The sequence below is a fragment of the Somniosus microcephalus genome, chromosome 4, assembly GCF_052327205.1.
Source record: "Somniosus microcephalus isolate GS21.2 chromosome 4, FLI_Smic_1.0, whole genome shotgun sequence".
NCBI classification, from domain to species: Eukaryota; Metazoa; Chordata; class Chondrichthyes; order Squaliformes; family Somniosidae; genus Somniosus; species Somniosus microcephalus.
In genome coordinates, this window is record NC_140990.1 from 28,340,303 (window position 1) to 28,360,603 (window position 20,301).

Consider the following 20,301-nt stretch of genomic DNA (forward strand, 5'->3'; position numbering starts at 1 on the left):
TTCTTAAAGTGCATCCAGGAGAGCTTTTTGAGCCAGCATGTAGAAGGTCCTACAAGAGAGGGGGCGGTACTGGACCTAATTCTAGGGAATGTGGCCGGCCAAGTGGAAGAAGTGCTAGTAGGTGAGCACTTTGGTGACAGTGACCATAATATGGTGAGATTTAAGGTGGTCATGGAAAAGGACAGGGATGGGCCGGAAATAAAGGTTCTAAATTGGGGGAAGGCTGATTTTAATAGGATAAGGCAGGATCTGGCCAAAATGGACTGGGATCAGCTACTTGTAGGAAAATCCACATCGGAGCAATGGGAGGCTTTCAGAAGGGAGATTGAGATCATACAATGGCAACATGTTCCCGTAAAGGTCAAGGGTGGTTCCAAAAACCACAGGGAACCTTGGATGTCAGGGGATATACGAGAATGGATTAGAAAAAAAAGGAGGGCTTTTGGCAGATACAAAAGGCTAAAGACGGAGGAAGCCCTAGAGGAGTACAAAAAGTGCAGGGGGTTACTTAAAAAAGAAATTAGGAGATCAAGGAGGGGCCATGAAATAACACTGGCGAGCAAAATAAAGGAAAATCCTAAGATGTTTTATAAGTATATTAAGGGTAAGAGGATAACTAGGGAAAAAATAGGGCCCATTAGGGACAAAAGTGGCAATCTGTGTGTGGAGCCGGAAGATGTAGGAGGGGTTCTAAATGAATTTTTTGCATCTGTTTTCACTATGGAGAGGGACGATGTAGACATAGGAATAGGACGGGGGGACTGTGATATGCTCGAACACATTAACATCGAGAGGGAGGAGGTATTGGCGGTTTTAGCAGGCCTAAAAATGGATAAATCCCCAGGCCCGGACGAAATGTATCCCAGGATGCTGTGTGAGGCAAAGGAAGAGATTGCGGGGGCTCTAACACACTTATTCAGAACCTCTCTGGCCACAGGGGATGTGCCAGAGGACTGGAGAACCACTAATGTAGTTCCATTATTCAAGAAGGGGAGTAGGGAAAAACCGGGGAACTACAGGCCAGTGAGCCTAACATCAGTGGTAGGAAAATTATTGGAAAAATTTCTGAGGGACAAAATTAGTCTCCACTTGGAGAGGCAAGGATTAATCAGGGATAGTCAACATGGCTTTGTCAAGGGAAGATCATGTCTGACTAATTTGATTGAATTTTTTGAGGGGGTGACTAGGTGTGTGGATGAGGGTAACGCAGTGGATGTGGTATACATGGATTTCAGTAAGGCCTTCGATAAAGTCCCGCACAGGAGACTGGTCAAGAAGGTAAGAGCCCATGGAATCCAGGGTGCCTTGGCACGTTGGATACAAAACTGGCTTAGTGGCAGAAGGCAGAGGGTGATGGTCGAAGGTTCTTTTTGTGACTGGAAGCCTGTGGCCAGTGGGGTACCACAGGGATCGGTGCTGGGTCCCTTGCTGTTTGTGGTCTACATTAATGACTTGGATATGAATGTAAAAGGTATGATCAGTAAGTTCGCGGATGATACAAAAATTGGTAGGGTGGTAAATAGCGAGGAGGGTAGTCTCAGTCTGCAGGACGATATCGATGGGTTGGTCAGATGGGCGGAACAGTGGCAAATGGAATTTAACCCGGAAAAGTGCGAGGTGATGCACTTTGGGGGGACTAACAAGGCAAGGGAATACACAATGAATGGTAAGACCCTAGGCAAGATGGAGGGTCAGAGGGATCTGGGTGTGCAAGTACACAGATCCCTGAAGGCGGCGGAACAGGTGGATAAGGTGGTAAAAAAGGCATATGGGATACTTGCCTTCATTAGCCGAGGCATAGAATATAAGAGCAAGGAGGTTATGATGGAGCTGTATAAAACACTGGTTAGGCCACAGCTGGAATACTGTGTGCAGTTCTGGTCGCCACACTACAGGAAGGATGTGATAGCTTTGGAGAGGGTGCAGAGGAGATTCACCAGGATGCTACCAGGGCTGGAACGCTTCAGCTGTGAAGAGAGACTGGGCAGATTGGGTTTGTTTTCCTTGGAGCAGAGGAGGCTGAGGGGGGACATGATTGAGGTGTACAAAATTATGAGGGGCATAGATAGGATGGATACTAAGGAGCTTTTTCCCTTAGTAGAAGGGTCAATAACTAGGGGGCATAGATTCAAGGTAAAGGGCGGGAGGTTTAGAGGGGATTTGAGAAAGAACTTTTTCACCCAGAGGGTGGTTGGAGTCTGGAACTCACTGCCTGAAAGGGTTGTGGAGGCTGGAACCCTCACAACATTCAAGAAGCATTTGGATGAGCACTTGAAATGCCATAGCATACAAGGCTACGGACCAAATGCTGGAATATGGGATTAGATTAGACAGGGCGTGATGGCCGGCGCGGACACGATGGGCCGAAGGGCCTCTATCTGTGCTGTAAAACTCTATGACTCTATGACTCTATGACTTCCTGTCTATCCTGGAGTTTGGCGCGGGGCCCCTTTGATGAGCGAATCGGAAGAAACCGGGAAGCGGCGGGCGGATAATGTTGAGTGTTTTAATAATGGGGCCAGGGGCCGCACTCGGGGTGTGAGCAGCCCGCGTACCCCCGGGGTTTATTTTTATTTTATATTTTTTTGTTTATTAATCTTTTATTTAAATCTGGTAGTACTTGTTACAATTCATCAATTACATGATAAATCCATTACATTCATTAACCACAATAAGGCTAAGCCTTAGAAGAAACAGCTTTAGGATTAACAGTACAAATACAATAATAAATTTTTCCAGACAAAACCAATGTCAACAATACAGGTACCCATAGTAACAAACAATACATACCAGTCCTACTGGCAATCTAGTAACTCTTCATTTTTGCTTGGTATAACCTGTTGTCCTTTTTTTTAAAGTTTAACATTCAAGTACAACAGTACTTATACAACTCAACAGTTACATAGTAAATCCATTACATTCATTGACCAATTATGGTCAACAATATAAATACAACAATAAATTTTCAGGTAAATCAATAATATTTACAGTACAAACTGCAACTATTTAATAAACCAAGAATCCGTACACACCAGTCCAACTGGCATCGTTCAATCATTCAGTCATTCATTCCTCCATTCGTCCGTTCGTTCGCTCAAGCGTAAGTTCCATTGTGCATGACTGCGTGCATGTGTGCCATTTCTATCTGAGTGCATGCCTATGTGTTTGTTCATCCGTCCGGCAGGCTTCACGCTCACCAAGCGGGCCTTCATCCTGGGGAGCGAGGGCCCTTCATTCAGTCGAACGTAAGTTCCATTGTGTATGCATGCGTATCATTTGTCTACCTGTGTGCATGCGTGCGTTCGTTCATCCGGCAGGCCTCACGCTCACCGAGTGACCCCCGTCCTGGGGACCGGGCCCTTCATTTGGTCGAATGTAAGTTCCATTGTGTATGCGTGCGTGCATATATTTGTATCCGCATGCGTGCGTTCACTAGAGCGTTCGTTCATTCAATTAAGGAAGGCTTTAACACCACAATATACAAAGTCCCACAACCATATCAAAAAATCCCTTAAGACTTCAAGTAAACTACTTTAAGCCAGAACCCGAAACTTCTTCAAAAACAAGTATTACCAGTTCAACGCCAGTCCTATTGGCACTCTAATAACTCTTCGTCTTCACTTGATGTCATCCAACCATATAATGTCATAATCCTTATCCACAGTCTTCAACCTTTCCACAGAAAAGAAGCCGACCACTTTCTCAAATCCCGTAAAAGAGGAAAATTCCCTTCTTCTTGCTGTTATCACTCACAGGACCCAGCCATCAAGACATTCGTTGTTCCTTGCCGATATACCTTGTTTTGTCTTTTATTTTCCTTTTTCACTTTTATTCCGTTCTCTTTTCCCATCTTATGGCTGTTCAAGCACCGTACTATAGATAGGAACAGTCTGTCTTTCCTCCACCAAATGGCGGCGCACAAACCCGATCCCATCACCGAAACAAAGCCTCACAGCTGCCACCAAACGGAGCACAGGCGGGGCCGCTGGAACTCATTCGGGCCGGAGACCGTTCTTCACGTTTAGAAACCGTGCAGCATGCTCACCCACAGCATCTCCCGACTCCGCTTCTGTCGACCAGCCGCTCCGCCCTAGGACCCCAGCCTGGGGTCCTCCATGCTGGGCCTCCCACCTAGGACACTCTCCTCTGGGTCTTCCACCCTAGGCCTTCTGCAGTAGGCCTTCCGCACTGGCGTTCCCACGAGCAGCCGGGGTGTGGAGCAGCCCGTTCACACAGCACCAAGCAGAGCTGAGCTGCTGAGAATCTCGCAGCCTCCCCCATGGTTCATGAACCCACTCCCTGAGCTCGGGGTGTGAGCAGCCCGCGTCCCCCCGGGGTTCATGAACCCGCTCCCTGAGCTCTCTCACCTGATGTGTCAGCGGCTGCTGCCAAGGCCCGCGCATGCTCAGCTCACACTGCCCGGGTGGCTGACGGGAGCTCCGGACCAATAGGAAGAGCGGGGCGGGGCTGCAGGACCGAGTGGGCGGCGGGTCCTCCAACCAATCGGAGTGTGTGAGGGGCGGGGCTTGACCTTTAAACCTGAACAACAGAAGGTGAGCTGAGCATGCGCGGACCTTGGCAGCAGCCACTGACACATCAGGTGAGAGAGCTCAGGGAGTGGGTTCATGAACCCCGGGGGGACGCGGGACGCTCACACCCCGAGCTCAGGGAGCGGGTTCATGAACCCCAGGGGGACGCGGGCTGCACACACCCCGAGTGCGGCCCCAGGCCCCATTATTAAAACACTCAACATTATCTGCTTCACAATCACCTGGGGTGGGCCTCAGGCCCCGAACAAGAGCCTCCGGGCCGGGCGTTTGCCCCGAGCGGGGTGGCAGATGCGGGGCATTCTCCCGGTGTCAGGCCCGGGGTAACGGCCGCCATCTTGAGAGGCTCAGGCGGCAGCAGGGCGCATGCACGGCCCCCTTGGCCAGTAACCAGGAGGAGAGAATCTTGTCAATTTCTATCCTGGACTCACAGTGATGGCTTTTGTAAACTCCTTTTACAGGCTGTGAGAAGGGCAGCATTTACACACCGCAAACTCAAACCAAACATCACATCAAGATCTGACAGAGTCACTCCATTCATCAGGACCCAAATATCATCGGCCTTTGAATGTGGAAGGAGAAATGTTTGTCTGTTCTGTCTGTGGGAAAAGATTTCAAACATCAGTGTGACTGGAAAAGCACCGAGACACACACACACCCGAATGAGAGTGTTCCAGTGCACTGACTGTGGAAAGAGCTTTAACCAGTTACACAGCCTGAAAAGACATCGCACCGTTCACAGCGGGGAGAAACCGTACACATGTTCTGTGTGTGGACAAGGCTTCAACTGATCAGCCAACCTGGAGAGACTTGAGGACACCCACTCCATGGAGAAACCGTGGAAATGTGGGGACTGTGGGAAGGGATTCAAATACCCGTCCCAGCTGGAAACTCATTATTACAGTCACACCGGAGAGAGACCGTTCACTTGCTCTGTATGTGGGAAGGGATTCACTAAATCATCCGGCTTTGTGACACACCAGCGAATTCACACCGGAGAGAGGCCGTTCACCTGCTCTGTGTGTGGGAAGGGATTCACAGAGTTGTCTAAGCTCCAGACTCACCAACTTGTTCACACTGATAAGAGACCTTTTCAGTGTTCTGACTGTGAGAACAAGTATAAAAGCACAAAGGATCTGCTGACACACCAACGCACTCACACTGGGGAGAGGCCGTTCACCTGCTCCGTGTTTGGGAAGAGATTCTCTTGATCATCCAACCTGCTGAGACACCGACTTGTTCACAGTGACGAGAGACCTATTAATTGTTCTGTCTGCGAGAAGACCTTTAAAACCACAAAGGAGTGTGGACGAGGCTTCAACTGATCATCCAACCTGGAGAGACACAAGGACACCCGCACCATGGAGAAACCGTGGAAATGTGGGGATTGTGGGAAGGGATCCACTTACCCATCCCAGCTGGAAAATCATTGGCGCACTCACACTGGGGAGAGGCCGTTCACCTGCTCCATGTGTGGAAATGGATTTATGAATTCAACCCACCTGCTGAGACACCAGCGAGTTGACAAGTGATGGCAGGGGTTGGATTCTGCTGCTTTTCCTGCTGTTAATCACATCCAGGACTGAACCATGTTTATTCTGACAGTTGGGGTTTCTTTCTGCTGATGTTAATAACCCCTATAACTGGGCTGGAGTTTAATATTTCTGGATATATAGCTGACTGTGTTCTCGGGGCTGCAATGTCCCTTTAATGACCGCTGTCTGTGATCTTTCTGCTTAATTCAGGGACTCTCATCAGAAATTACTTCACAATAAAATTATACATTTTACTTCAATCCTTTAATGTTTGGTACAATTCAGTGTCTGAAAGGATCCGCTGATTAACATCTCCAATTAGAAAGTGCTGATTAATCCTCACTGACAATTCTTACTGACTTGCACAGTCTTACTGAATTGCCCTGTTCCTGGGACTAGGGACAGGGTCACTGGCTGATATACCTATCAATTCATCCAATGAAAAGCGACGAGTTAAGAAAGTAACTATAGGTTTTTATTGGCTAAATAACAGAGCCCACCCTCGTGGGTGATCGGATCCAACAAGGAGGAATGCCAGCCAGTCGACCACCTTTATACCTGGGCAGGTAGGTGGAGCCATGGGCGGAGTCGGCAGTGGTCAGCCCAGGTATAACAGCGTGGCAAGAGGCGACCTCGTATAGTGATACAACAGTGTGAACAGTGATAACCATAGAGTAACGATATAACGATAAAAGTGGTTTACCACATTCACCCCTTGTTTAGATTTGAGTCCGGCGGGGTGAAGTGTACTACCAGTTCTGGTATGTCAGTCTGTCCGGAGGCCTCGTAAGCCTTTCTGATCGTCGCAGCGGCGGTGTTGCATTATCCGGTGTTAATGCTGGTGTCTGCGTGGTCGGCGAAGGCTCGTGGGGTTCCGGCATGCCGTCTACCTGGGCTGGAATTGGGGGGGTGGAAAGGTGGTGTCTCCGGAATGCCTGAGGGTGCAAGGTCTCGTAAGGAGACTGTGTCCTCCCGCCCATCTGGGTATGCCACATAGGCGTACTGGGGTTTGGCGTGCAGGAGGTTCACCCTCTCGACCAGGGGGTCCGTTTTATGGGCCCTCACGTGCTTTCGCAGCAAGACGGGCCCCGGAGAGGTCAGCCAGGTTGGTAGCGTGGTTCCCGTAGTTGACTTCCTGGGGAAAACAAACATTCGTTCATGGGGGGTGGCGTTAATGGCAGTGCAAAGTAGTGACCGGATGGAATGCAGCGCTGCCGGGAGGACTTCCTGCCAGCGGGAGGTTGGGAGGCCCTTAGACTTTAAGGCTAAGAGGACGGCCTTCCATACAGTCGCGTTCTCTCTTTCCACCTGGCCGTTCCCTCGGGGGTTGTAGCTGGTGGTCCTGCTTGCAGCAATACCTCTCGCTAGTAGGAACTGACGGAGTTCCTCGCTCATGAAGGAGGAGCCCCGGTCGCTATGTATATAGTTTGGGAACCCGAACAAGGCGAAGAGGTCGTTCAGGCATTTAATGACCGTGGTACTGGTCATGTCTGGGCAGGGGAAGGCAAAGGGGAAACGGGAGTACTCATCAACAATGTTGAGGAAGTACACATTACGGTCAGAGGACGGGAGGGGCCCCTTAAAATCGATGCTCAAGCGCTCAAAGGGGCGGGTGGCCTTGATCAGGCTTGCTCTGTCCGGCCTAAAGAAATGCGGTTTGCACTCGGCACAGGTCTGGCAGTTCCTGGTCATGGTCCTGACCTCCTCGATGGAGTAGGGCAGGTTGCGGGCCTTAATGAAGTGGTAAAGTCTGGTGACCCCGGGGTGGCAGAGGTCGTTGTGGAGGGTCTGAAGTCTATCAATTTGCGCGTTGGCGCATGTAATTCGTGATAGAGCATCAGTGGGTTCGTTCAGCTTACCAGGCTGGTACAAGATATCATAATCGTAGGTGGAGAGCTCGATTCTCCACCTCAAAATCTTGTCGTTCTTGATTTTGCCCCTCAGCTTGTTATTAAACATAAAAGCGACCGAACGCTGGTCGGTGAGGAGGGTAAATCGTTTGCCTACCAGGTAATGCCTCCAGCGCCATACAGCCTCCATGATCGCCTGGGCCTCCTTCTCGACCGACGAGTGTTGGATCTCAGGGCCCTGTAGGGTCCTTGAGAAGAAGGCCACCGGTCTCCCCTCCTGGTTAAGGGTAGCGGCTAGGGCGAAGTCGGATGCATCGCTCTCCACTTGGAAAGGGATGGACTCATCCACCGCGTGCATTGTGGCCTTAGCAATGTCTCCCTTAATGAGGGAGAAGGCTGCGCACGCTTCCTCCGTAAAGGGGAAGGATGTGGACTTCATGAGGGGTCTGGCTTTGTCCGCATAATTGGGCACCCATTGGGCATAGTAGGCGAAGAGCCCCAGGGTCCTCTTCAGCGCCTTTGGACAGTGGGGGAGGGGTAACTCCATGAGGGGGCGCATTCTTTCGGGATCGGGGCCGATGACTCCGTTCTCTACTACGCAGCCGAGGATGGCAAGGCGCGAGGTGTTCAACACACATTTCTCCTTATTGTAGGTGAGGTTCAGCCGTTGGGCCGTACGGAGGAATCTTTCCAGATTAACATCATGGTCCTGCCAGTCGCGGCCGCAGATGGTGACATTATTTAGATTGGGGAACGTGGCGTGCAGCCCGTTCTGGTCAACCATCCGGTCCATCTCCCTTTGGAAGACCGAAACCCCATTGGTGACGCCGAAGGGAACCCTAAGGAAGTGGTAGAGGCGGCCATTCGCCTCGAAGGCGGTATACTGACGGTCCTCAGGGCGGATAGGGAGTTGGTGGTAGGCCGACTTAAGGTCGATGGTAGAGAATACTCGGTATTGTGCAATCTGATTGACCATATCAGATATGCGGGGAAGGGGGTATGCGTCCAGCTGGGCGTACCAGTTTATGGTTTGGCTGTAGTCGATGACCAGGCAGTTTTTATTGCCGGTCTTAACGACTACGACCTGGGCACGCCAGGGGCTGGTGCTCCCCTCGATGATGCCCTCCTTCAGGAGAGGCTGCACCTCAGAGCTAATGAAAGCTCTGTCCCCGGTGCTGTACCGCCTGTTCTTGGTAGCGACGGGTTTGCAGTCGGGGGTGAGGTTAGCGAACAGGGAAGGTGGCAGGACCTTGAGGGTGGATAGGCCGCAGGTGTTACGCAGTAGGCGGTTTAAAAGCTGCTGGTTGTCGACTGTGAGTGGGGGGAGGGGTCCACCGTATGCTAGAGTGACACTTTGGAGGTGGGATTGGAATTCCAGCCCTAGTAGGACGGCAGCGCAGAGCTGGGGCAGGACATGGAGTTCAAAATTTTTATACTCCGTGCCCTTAACCGACAGGGTCACAACACAGTAGCCGCTGATGTCTGTGGCGTGGGACCTCGATACCATCGAGATCCGGTTGCGCGTTGGCCGGACAGTGAGGGAGTAGTGGCTCACCATGTCTGGGTGGATGAAACTCTCCGTGCTTCCGCTGTCGAACAGGCAGGTCATGGCGCGGCCGTTTACTTTGATGTCCATCATGGACTTGGACAGGTGATGCGGGCGGGCTTGGTCCAGTGTGACGGAGGCTAGTGTATGGCTGAGCGAGCTGCTGTAGTCTGCGGGTGAGGCGGTGGTCGGGTCTGGAGGCAAGGTGGCGGTCGAGTGTGGTGGGTAAAATGGCGGCGCCCACGAGGTTGGACAAAATGGCGGAGAAGATGGCTGCCCCCACAATTCACATGAGGCACTGCTGGTGTCGGTTGCCTGGATCAAAGATGGCCGCCCCCATAACTCACACGTGGGGATGCTGGCATCTGTGGCCTTGATGGAAGATGGCCGCCCCCACAACTCGCATGAGGCACTGCTGGCCTCTGTTGATCTCCCTCTGTAGGCCTTAGCAAAGTGGCCTTTCTTCAGGCAGCTTGAGCACGTTGCGTTTCTCGCTGGGCAGCGTGCCCTCGGGTGTTTCGCCTGGCCGCAGAAGAAGCAGCCGGCGGCCCGATCGCGGGGCTCCGATGTCGCAGCCGGTACCGGGGGTGGTGGTCCCGATCGGGTCCAGGATGCCGACGCTGAGGTAGGTCCCAGGGGCGGCGCTGTGAGGGGTATTGCGGTCGGGGTCGGTCCCGAGTCCCAGGGTCGCGAATTACAGTACCTGGAGTACGCCTCGAGGTCCCGATGGGCCACTTCTAGGGAGCGAGCGAGGGCTGCAGCTGTGTTCAGGTCGAGGTCCTTTGCTTCAAGCAGTCTTTGCCGTGAGTAGTCGGACCGCAGGCCTTTCACGAAGGCATCGTGGATATTATCTTCAGTATTTTCTGCCGCCGTTACCGCTTTAAAGTCACAGTCCCTGCCGAGTGTTTGTAGCGCCCGGCTGTTGTGGGCGGGATCTTAGGAGATGTTTAGCATACATGGAATTTACCGGGCTCTGGTACTGTTGTTTCAGCAGGTTGATGGCGGCCTCGTATGTAGTAAGGTCCCGGATGAGTGCGAATACTTTAGGGCTCACTTGGGTGGTCAGAACTCTTAGCTTGGATCTCTGAGGCACGCCGGATTCTCCCAGGTAGGATTCGAAACAGCTCAGCCAGTGTTCGAAGTCGAGGGCTGAGTTTGCTGCCTGTCGGTTTAGATCCAGGTACGGTGGTCGGAGGGCTCGCAGCCAGGCCGGCTGCTGTGGCTGTTGTAGCTGGGCGTCTGGCTGGTCATTTGGCTGGTCGTTTGGCTGCTCAAGTAACGACATTTTAAAATTTAGCCAATAAAATTGATAAACCTATCAATTTATCCAATGAAAAGCGACGAGTTAAGAAAGTAACTATAGGTTTTTATTGGCTAAATAACAGAGCCCACCCTCGTGGGTGATCGGATCCAACAAGGAGGAATGCCAGCCAGTCGACCACCTTTATACCTGGGCAGGTAGGTGGAGCCATGGGCGGAGTCGGCAGTGGTCAGCCCAGGTATAACAGCGTGACAAGAGGCGACCTCGTATAGTGATACAACAGTGTGAACAGTGATAACCATAGAGTAACGATATAATGATAAAAGTGGTTTACCACACTGGCAAGGCTTGAAAGCTAAGCAGAGCGAGGCCTGGTTAGTACCTGCGAAGGGGGAAGATCAGGTACGGAAGGAGCCCCAGGAGGGGTGGCTGGTGAGCAGGCCCGGGCGTTGGGCTGAAGATTGTCGGACAGGAAGAATGGTGGAAAATGGAATGGCGGCGCGCGCAGACGCAGCGGCTTAGCTTCTCCCAGGACGGTGCTATTTACGTTTAATGCTAATGTTATTTTTGTACTGGACTCATGGGAGCTTGCAAGATCACATTTCGTTGTTCATGTACTTGTGCATTGTACAATGACAATAAAGTTGAATTATTATTATTATTATTACAACACACAGTGGCACCTCCATTATCCACCAGAAAGAAGGGAAATGGGAATTGGTGGAGACTCGAGAATCCCTAAATGTTGCCCCTCCCATCTGGTACAGCAATCTCCTCTTATCGGGAACGGACACAAGTCCAATCCAAGTAACGGGCTGAGTTTAATCTTTCTGGGCCTGTGGGGTTGGTTTATATCAGACAGGAGGAGATTGGTGTCGGTGACTGTGGGGCTGGTTTATATCAGACAGGAGAAGATTGGTGTCAGTGACTGTGGGGTTGGTTTATATCAGACAGGAGGAGATTGGTGTCTGTGATTGTGGGGTTGGTTTGTATCAGACAGGAGGAGATTGGTGTTAGTGACTGTGGGGTTGGTTTATATCAGACAGGAGTAGATTGGTGCCCTTGAGAAGGTGGTGGTGAGCCGCCGCCTTGAATCGCTGCAGTCCGTGTGGTGAAGGTGCTCCCACAGTGCTGTTAGGGAGGGAGTTCCAGGATTTTGACCCAGTGACGATGAAGGATCGGCGATATATTTCCATGTCGGGATGGTGTGTGATTTGGTGGGGAGCTTGGAGGTGGTGGTGTTCCCCTGCGCCTGCTGCCCTTGTCCCTCTAGGTGGTGGAGGTGGCGGGTTTGGGAGGTGCTGCCGAAGAAGCCTTGGCGAGTTGCTGCAGCGCCTCTTGTCGATCAGAGGTTCTCACCTGGGGTCCGTGAGAAGGTTTCAAGGGGTGGGCCCAGAAACTCTCTCCCTCTTTCATTCTTTCTCCCACTAGCAGTCCTCACACCGGGCGCCGGCTCAGTTCCCATTCAGCAGCCTCGGGGGAAGCGATGTGGGGCGCGATGGGGCCAAGGCTGGGGAAGCCGCCCCTCGCTCGCTGCCAACTGGGTTGATCCAGATTCCCATCATCTCCATCCAGCCTGTTGCCCCCATCTCCCCCCTACAAATCCAGGCTGGGGTTTATTGGAGGGTGGGGCCATTCCCAATTCCTGGAGCCCAGCCCGTTGAACACCTTCTCCCACTGGAACAGGAGCAGTGCGCAGGCGCAGTTTGCGGGACCTGCAGCTCCAGCCGCTGCTCGCCCTCACACCAGTCAGCGCCACTGTGCAGGACAGCCCGCGGCCTCGGGGATTGGTCCAGTCAACCGTCAATCAAAGGTCAGCAGCCAATCTGCTTGGCGCAAGTCCCACCTCCAACTGCCGTCCATTGTTGGGGTCATGATGTGGAGATGCCAGTGTTGGACTGGGGTGGACAAATGAGAAGTCACACAACACCAGGTTATAGTCCAACAGCTTTAATTGAAATCACAAGCTTTCGAAGCGCTGCTCCTTCGTCAGGTGAAGTGAAGAGATGCATATAGGCACAGCATATATAGTCAGAGATCACTGCCAGATGATTCCAGGTAATCTTTCTACCTGCCCTTTATCACACCTCGGCAGAGAGATAATCACAGCAATCAAATGTGTGAATGGTGTCCAAACAGGTCAGTCAGGAAAACATTACATCAAAGAACAATGAGGTGGGGTCACAAGGGGTCAAATGTTGCAGATGCTGGGGTCTGTATGAAAAACAAAAAACAATAATTAAAAAAAATGTTTTTTGCTGGAAATCACAGCAGGTCCGGCCGCATCTGTGTAGAGAGAACAAGCCAACGACAACTCGAGTCTGGATGACTCTACGTCAGGTGGGGTTACAAGTAGCTTGACATGAACCCAAGATCCCGGTTGAGGCCGTCCTCATGAGTGCGGAACTTGGCTATCAGTTTCTGCTCGACGATTTTGCGTTGTCGTGTGTCTCGAAGGCCGCCTTGGAGAATGCTTACCCGAAGATCGGAGGCTGAATGTCCTTGACTGCTGAAGTGTTCCCCGACTGGGAGGGAACACTCCTGCCTGGCGATTGTTGTACGGTGTCCGTTCATCCATTGTCACAGTGTCTGCATGGTCTCGCCGATGTACCATGCTCCGGGGCATCCTTTCCTGCAACGTATGAGGTAGACAACGTTGGCCGAGTCACATGAGTATGTACCATGTACCTGGTGGGTGGTGTCCTCACGTGTGATGATGGTATCTGTGTTGATGATCTGGCATGTCTTGCAGAGGTTGCCGTGGCAGGGTTGTGTGGTGTCGTCGTCGCTGTTCTCCTGAAAGCTAGATAATTTGCTGCGAACTATGGTCTGTTTGAGGTTAGGCGGCTGTTTGAAGGCGAGTAGTGGAGGCATGGGGATGGCCTTAGTGAGGTGTTCGTCGTCATCGATGACATGTTGAAGGTTGCGAAGAACATGGCGTAGTTTCTCCGCTCCGGGGAAGTACTGGACGATGAAGGGGACTCTGTTGGTTGTGTCCCGTGTTTGTCTTCTGAGGAGATGTATGCGATTTTTCGCTGTGGCCCGTCGGAACTGTCGCTCGCTGAGTCAAGCGTCATATCCCGTTCTTACGAGGGCGTCTTTCGGCGTCTGTAGGTGTCCATCGCGTTCCTCCTCGTCTGGGCAGATCCTGTGTATTCGCAGGGCTTGTCCACAGGGGATGGCTTCTTTAACGTGGTTAGGGTGGAAGCTGGAGAAGTGGAGCATCGTGAGGTTGTCCGTGAGCTTGCGGTAGAGTGAAGTGCTGAGGTGTCCGTCTTTGATGGAGATTCGTGTGTCCAAGAATGAAACTGATTCTGAGGAGTAGTCCATGGTGAGTTTCATGGTGGGATGGAACTTGTTGATGTTATCGTGTAGTCTTTTCAGTGATTCTTCGCCGTGGGTCCATAGGAAGAAAATGTCGTCGATGTATCTGGTGTATAGCGTTGGTTGGAGGACCTGTGCAGCGAAGAAGTCTTGCTCGAACTTGTGCATGAAGATGTTGGCGTATTGGGGTGCGAATTTGTTCCCCATGGCTGTTCTGTGTGTTTGGGTAAAGAACTGGTTGTCGAAGGTGAAGACATTGTGGTCAAGGATGAAGCGGACGAGTTGTAGGATGGCGTCTGGAGATTGGCTGTTGTTGGCGTTGAGTACTGAGGCTGTCGCAGCGATGCCGTCATCGTGGGGGATACTGGTGTAGAGTGCCGAGACGTCCATCGTGGCGAGGAATGTTCCTGGTTCAACTGGTCCGTGGGTGCTGAGTTTCTGTAAGAAGTCTGTAGTGTTGCAACAGAAGCTGGGGGTTCCCTGTACGATGGGTTTCAGGATGCCCTCGACGTATCCAGAGAGGTTCTCACCCAGGGTTCCGTTGCCTGATACGATAGGACGTCCGGGTGTGTTGGCTTTGTGTATCTTTGGGAAGCAGCAGAATTCTCCCACGCGGGGAGTACATGGGATGAGAGCGCGTAGGATGCTTTGAAGGTCTGGTTCGAAGGTCTTGATCAGTCTGTTGAGTTGGTGGGTGTGTTCTTTGGTCGGATCTGTGGGTAACTGTCTGTAGTGTTCCTGGTTGTCCAGTTGTCAGTATGCTTCTTTGCAATAGTCCATTCTGTTCTGTATGACGATGGCGCCTCCTTTGTCTTCTGCTGGTTTGATGATGATGTTGCAGTTGGTCTCGAGAGCGTGGATAGTGTTGCGTTGTGCTCGGGTGACATTCTGGACTGTCTTGTGAGTGCGGCTGATGAATCTGGCGTTGATGCATCTCCTGACAGCTTGAGCATACATGACAAGCTTAGGGCAGCGACCCTCTGGAGGGGTCCAATTTGACGCTTTCTTCTTCGGTTGCTGCATTGCGGATCCCTCGGTCTGCTGTTCCGGATCGTTGATTGTCTCATTGGGTTCGCTGCTGACATCTTGGGATTTGTGGAAGAATTCCCGGAGCCTCATTCTCCTGATGAATTCCTCTGTTTCTGCTGCAAGACCAATGGGGTCCATTTTGGTGGTGGGGCAGAAATTCAGCCCTCGGCTGAGAACTTCAATTTCGTCTGGTTGAAGGGTGTGGTCAGACAAGTTGACGATGGACTTCTCTGTGGTTTCAACCATGGTACCGGGGGAGGCTTGGTTGCTGCTGGTGGTGATGCCGAGTTTCTCAAGCTTCCTGTTCTTGGTGTGCATGTAGGCAGTGTAGTTCCGTTGCCTCGTCTGTTTGGCGGTGTCTCGTAGCTGGTCTGCTGTGTCCTGAGCACAGGCTGAGAACATGGACTCTATCTTGGTTTCGAGGTTGCGGCGTCTGCTGTAGAGCTGCTGTATGAGATGGTTGAGGAGTGTGCGAGAGGTACGACGGCAGAGTCTCTCAGCGTAGTCTGTGTTGTAGGTCGACTTGAGTGGGTTCGTGGTCTGTAGTCCTTTCGGGATCTTGTCTGCTTTCTTGCATCTCTGTAGAAACTTGATGTCTGTGTCGATATGCGCGAACTTCTTGGAGATCCTCGCCACTTTGAGCCGGCAGTTTGTGGTGTCGATAGTAGCCATGATGTGGAGATGCCGGAGTTGGACTGGGGTGGACAAATGTGAGAAGTCACACAACACCAGGTTATAGTCCAACAGCTTTATTTGAAATCACAAGCTTTCGGAGCGCTGCTCCTTCGTCAGGTGAAGTGAAGAGATGCATATAGGCACAGCATATATAGTCAGAGAACACTGCCAGATGATTACAGGTAATCCTTCTAACTGCCCTTTATCACACCTCGGCAGAGAGATAATCACAGCAATCAAAGGTACAGCACGGGTTAGATACACAGTAAATCTCCCTCTACACTGTCCCATCAAACACTCCCAGGGCAGGTACAGCACAGGTTAGATACAGAGTAAAGCTCCCTCTACACTGTCCCATCAAACACTCCCAGGGCAGGAACAGCACGGGTTAGATACAGGGTAAAGCCCCCTCTACACTGCCCCATCAAACACTCACAGGGCAGGTACAGCACGGGTTAGATACAGAGTAAAGCTCCCTCTACACTGTCCCATCAAACACTCCCAGGACAGGGACAGCACGAGTTAGATACAGAGTAAAGCTCCCTCTACACTGTCCCATCAAACACCCACAGGGCAGGTACAGCATGGGTTAGATACACAGTAAATCTCCCTCTACACTGTCCCATCAAACACTCCCAGGGCAGGTACAGCATGGGTTAGATACAGAGTAAAGCTCCCTCTACACTATCCCATCAAACACTCCCAGGGCAGGTACAGCACGGGTTGGATACAGAGTAAAGCTCCCTCTACACTGTCCCATCAAACACTCCCAGGGCAGGTACAGCATGGGTTAGATACAGAGTAAAGCTCCCTCTACACTATCCCATCAAACACTCCCAGGGCAGGTACAGCACGGGTTGGATACAGAGTAAAGCTCCCTCTACACTGTCCCATCAAACACTCCCAGGGCAGGTACAGCATGGGTTAGATACAGAGTAAAGCTCCCTCTACACTATCCCATCAAACACTCCCAGGGCAGGTACAGCACGGGTTGGATACAGAGTAAAGCTCCCTCTACACTGTCCCATCAAACACTCCCAGGGCAGGTACAGCACGGGTTAGATACAGGAGGCTAGTGTGCAGTGGAGAGTCAGGGTCGGGCTAGGTGTCTGAGGAATGAAGGTATGATGCTCTATTCACACATCAAATGTGAGAGAGATGCTGTGGGACACACGTTAAGCCCAGTAGCTGGCAGTGATTAACAGACTGTGTTTTGTGTTTAGTGATCCCGGGAGTGTTACCGATACCTTCCCTGGATACCAAGGCTAGGCGAGGCACTCTGGAAGGTATGGGCAGCTGGGACTTGTCCATGAGAGTAACCGAAGGTATGGGAACTGAAATAATCTAGAGTTACAAAGGAGAAAAGGCCCAAAAATGGAGCAGTCGGTAACAGGACATCAAATAGTCTCCTCTTATCTTGGAGAAATCAAATACTCAAAACACTGAGTGCTTGAAGCAAAGCTGATTTATTCGACAGATATCCAGAATATTAAGCACCAGCCCAGTTATTGGGGTTATTAAGATCAGCAGAAACAAACCCCAACTGTCAGAATGAACATGGTTCAGTCCTGGATGTGATTAACAGCAGCAATAACAGCAGAATCCAACCTCTGCAGTCACTTGTGAACTCGCTGGTGTCTCAGCAGGTGGGATGAACGGGAGAATCTCTTCCCACACACGGAGCAGGTGAACGGCCTCTCCCCAGTATGAACTCGCTGGTGTGTCAGCAGGTAAGATGAATTAGTGAATCCCTTCCCACACTCAGAGCAGGTAAATGGCCTCTCCCCAGTGTGAATACGCTGGTGTCTCAGCAGGTTGCAGGTCTGAATGAATCCCTTCCCACACTCGGAGCAGGTCAACGGCCTCGCCCCGGTGTGAATGCATTGGTGATTAAGCAGATCTCTTTTGCTTTTAAAGCTCTGCTCACAGTCAGAACATTTAAATGGTTTCTTATCAGTGTGAACAAGGTGATGTGTAGCGAGGGTGGATGACTGAGTGAATCCCATCCCACACACGGAGCAGGTGAACGGCCTCTCCCCGGTGTGAGTGCGTTGGTGTTGCATCAGATGCTTTCTGCTTTTAAAGCTCTTCTCACAGTCAGAACATTTAAATGGTCTCTTATTAGAGTGAACAAGTTGGTGTTCAATGAGGCTGGAGGAGTTAGTGAATCCCTTCCCACACATGGAGCAAGTGAACGGCCTCTCCCCAGTGTGACTGCGTCGATGCGTTTCTAGCTCAGATGGGTAATTGAATCCCTTCCCACAGTCCCCACATTTCCACGGTTTCTCCATGGTGCAACTGTCCTTGTGTCTCTCCAGGTTGGACGATCAGTTGAAGCCTTGTCCACACACAGAACACGTGTACGGTTTCTCCCCGCTGTGAACGGTGCGATGTTTTTTCAGGATGTGTAACTGGTTAAAGCTCTTTCCACAGTCAGTGCACTGGAACACTCTCACTCGGGTGTGTGTGTCTCGGTGCTTTTCCAGTCACAATGATGTTTGAAATCTTTTCCCACAGACAGAACAGACAAACATTTCTCCTTCCACATTCAAAGGTCGATGATATTCAGGTCCTGATGAAAAGAGTGACTCACTCTAATACCCTGTAAAAGGAGTTTACAGAAGTCATCACTGTAAGTACAGGATACAAATTCAGAACAGACAATTCTAGTTTCTATGGAACATTCTTCCCTCTATTGTTCCCGAAAAGCTGTAAATCCCCGTCCCACACACTCTCCCTCCTCCCTGTGCTGAAATCCAAACCCATCGCACCATCTCCAAATTTATTCCTCTGCTCCCAGTTTTCTTCTTCCCCTGAAGGTACTGACTCTGGCTGGGTTCAGTTCTACACTCACTGGTTCCCCTCTCTCTCCTCCCCTGAAGGTGCTGACTCTGGCTGGGTTCAGTTCTACACTCACTGCTTCCCCTCTCTCTCCTCCCCTGAAGGTACTGACTCTGGCTGGGTTCAGTTCTACACTCACTGCTTCCCCTCTCTCTCCTCCCCTGAAGGTGCTGACTCTGGCTGGGTTCAGTTCTACACTCACTGCTTCCCCTCTCTCTCCTCCCCTGAAGGTACTGACTCTGGCTGGGTTCACTTCTACACTCACTGGTTCCTCTCCTCCCCTGAAGGTGCTGACTCTGGCTGGGTTCAGTTCTACACTCACTGGTTCCCCTCCCTCTCCTCCCCTGAAGGTACTGACACTCACTGGTTCCCCTCCCTCTCCTCCCCTGAAGGTGCTGACTCTGGCTGGGTTCAGTTCTACACTCACTGGTTCCCCTCCCTCTCCTTCCTTGAAGGTGCTGACTCTGGCTGGGTTCAGTTCTACACTCACTGGTTCCCCTCTCTCTCCTCTCCTGAAGGTACTGACTCTGCCTGGGTTCAGTTCTACACTCACTGGTTCCCCTCCCACTCCTCCCCTGAAGGTGCTGACTCTGGCTGGGTTCAGTTCTACACTCACTGGTTCCCCACCTTATGAATTGCTTCGGGCACTTTGTTAAACACACACACAACAGAAGCACATTAATCTGATGGGAGATCAATGACACGAGCAGCCAGCAGTGTGGAGCCTCCTCAGAGTGCAGCTCCTTTACAGCCATTATTTACAGAATCTGGGACACAGAAAAAAGTCTAATTCAAATTAGTGATATATTTATTCACACAAACCAAGCACCAAAATAATGAATCATTTCTCCTTCATTTAGACGCTCCCTGACCAGTCACCAGTTCTCCTCCATTTACAAATGCTCCCTGAGCAGTCACCAGTTCTCCTCCATTTACAAATGCTCCCTGAGCAGTCACCATTTCTCCTCCATTTACAGACGCTGCCTGACCAGTCACAATTTGTCCTCCATTTACAGACGCTCCCTAACCTGTTACCATTTCTCCTCCATTTACAGACGCTCCCTGACCAGTCACTATTTCTCCTCCATTTACAGACGCTCCCTGACCAGTCACCATTTCTCCTCCATTTACAGACGCTCCCTGACTTCCTGTCTGTCCTGGAGTTTGGCGCGGGACCGTTTTGCTGAGCGAATCGGGAGGATCCGGGAAGCGGCGGGCTGATAATGTTGAGTGTTTTAATAATGGGGCCTGGGGCCGCACTCGGGGTGTGAGCGGCCCGCGTCCCCCCGGGGTTCATGAACCCGCTCCCCGAGCTCGGGGTGTGAGCGGCCCGCGTCCCCCCGGGGTTCCTGAACCCGCTCCCTGAGCTCGGGGTGTGAGCGGCCCGCCTCCCCCCGGGGTTCACGAACCCGCTCCCTGAGCTCGGGGTGTGAGCGGCCCGCCTTCCCCCGGAGTTCACGAACCCGCTCCCTGAGCTCGAGGTGTAAGCGGCCCGCGTCCCCCCGGGGTTCATGAACCCGCTCCCTGAGCTCTCTCACCTGTTGTGTCAGCGGCTTCTGCCAAGCTCCGCGCATGCTCAGCTCACACTGCCCGGCTGATTGACGGGAGCTCCCGACCAATAGGAAGAGCGGGGCTGGAGGACTGGCTGCGGGTCCTCCAACCAATGGCGGCGCAGCAAGAGGGCGGGACTTGG

The 20,301-nt window shown here is 51.7% G+C and overlaps 2 pseudogenes; one reads left to right on the top strand and one right to left on the bottom strand.

Moving 5' to 3' along the window:
- Positions 1–20,132, bottom strand: part of LOC147118468 (uncharacterized) — a 234,801-nt pseudogene extending 214,669 nt beyond the window's left edge.
- LOC147118471 (uncharacterized) lies at positions 5,330–6,079 on the top strand (annotated as a pseudogene).
- Positions 20,133–20,301: the final 169 nt, after the last annotated feature.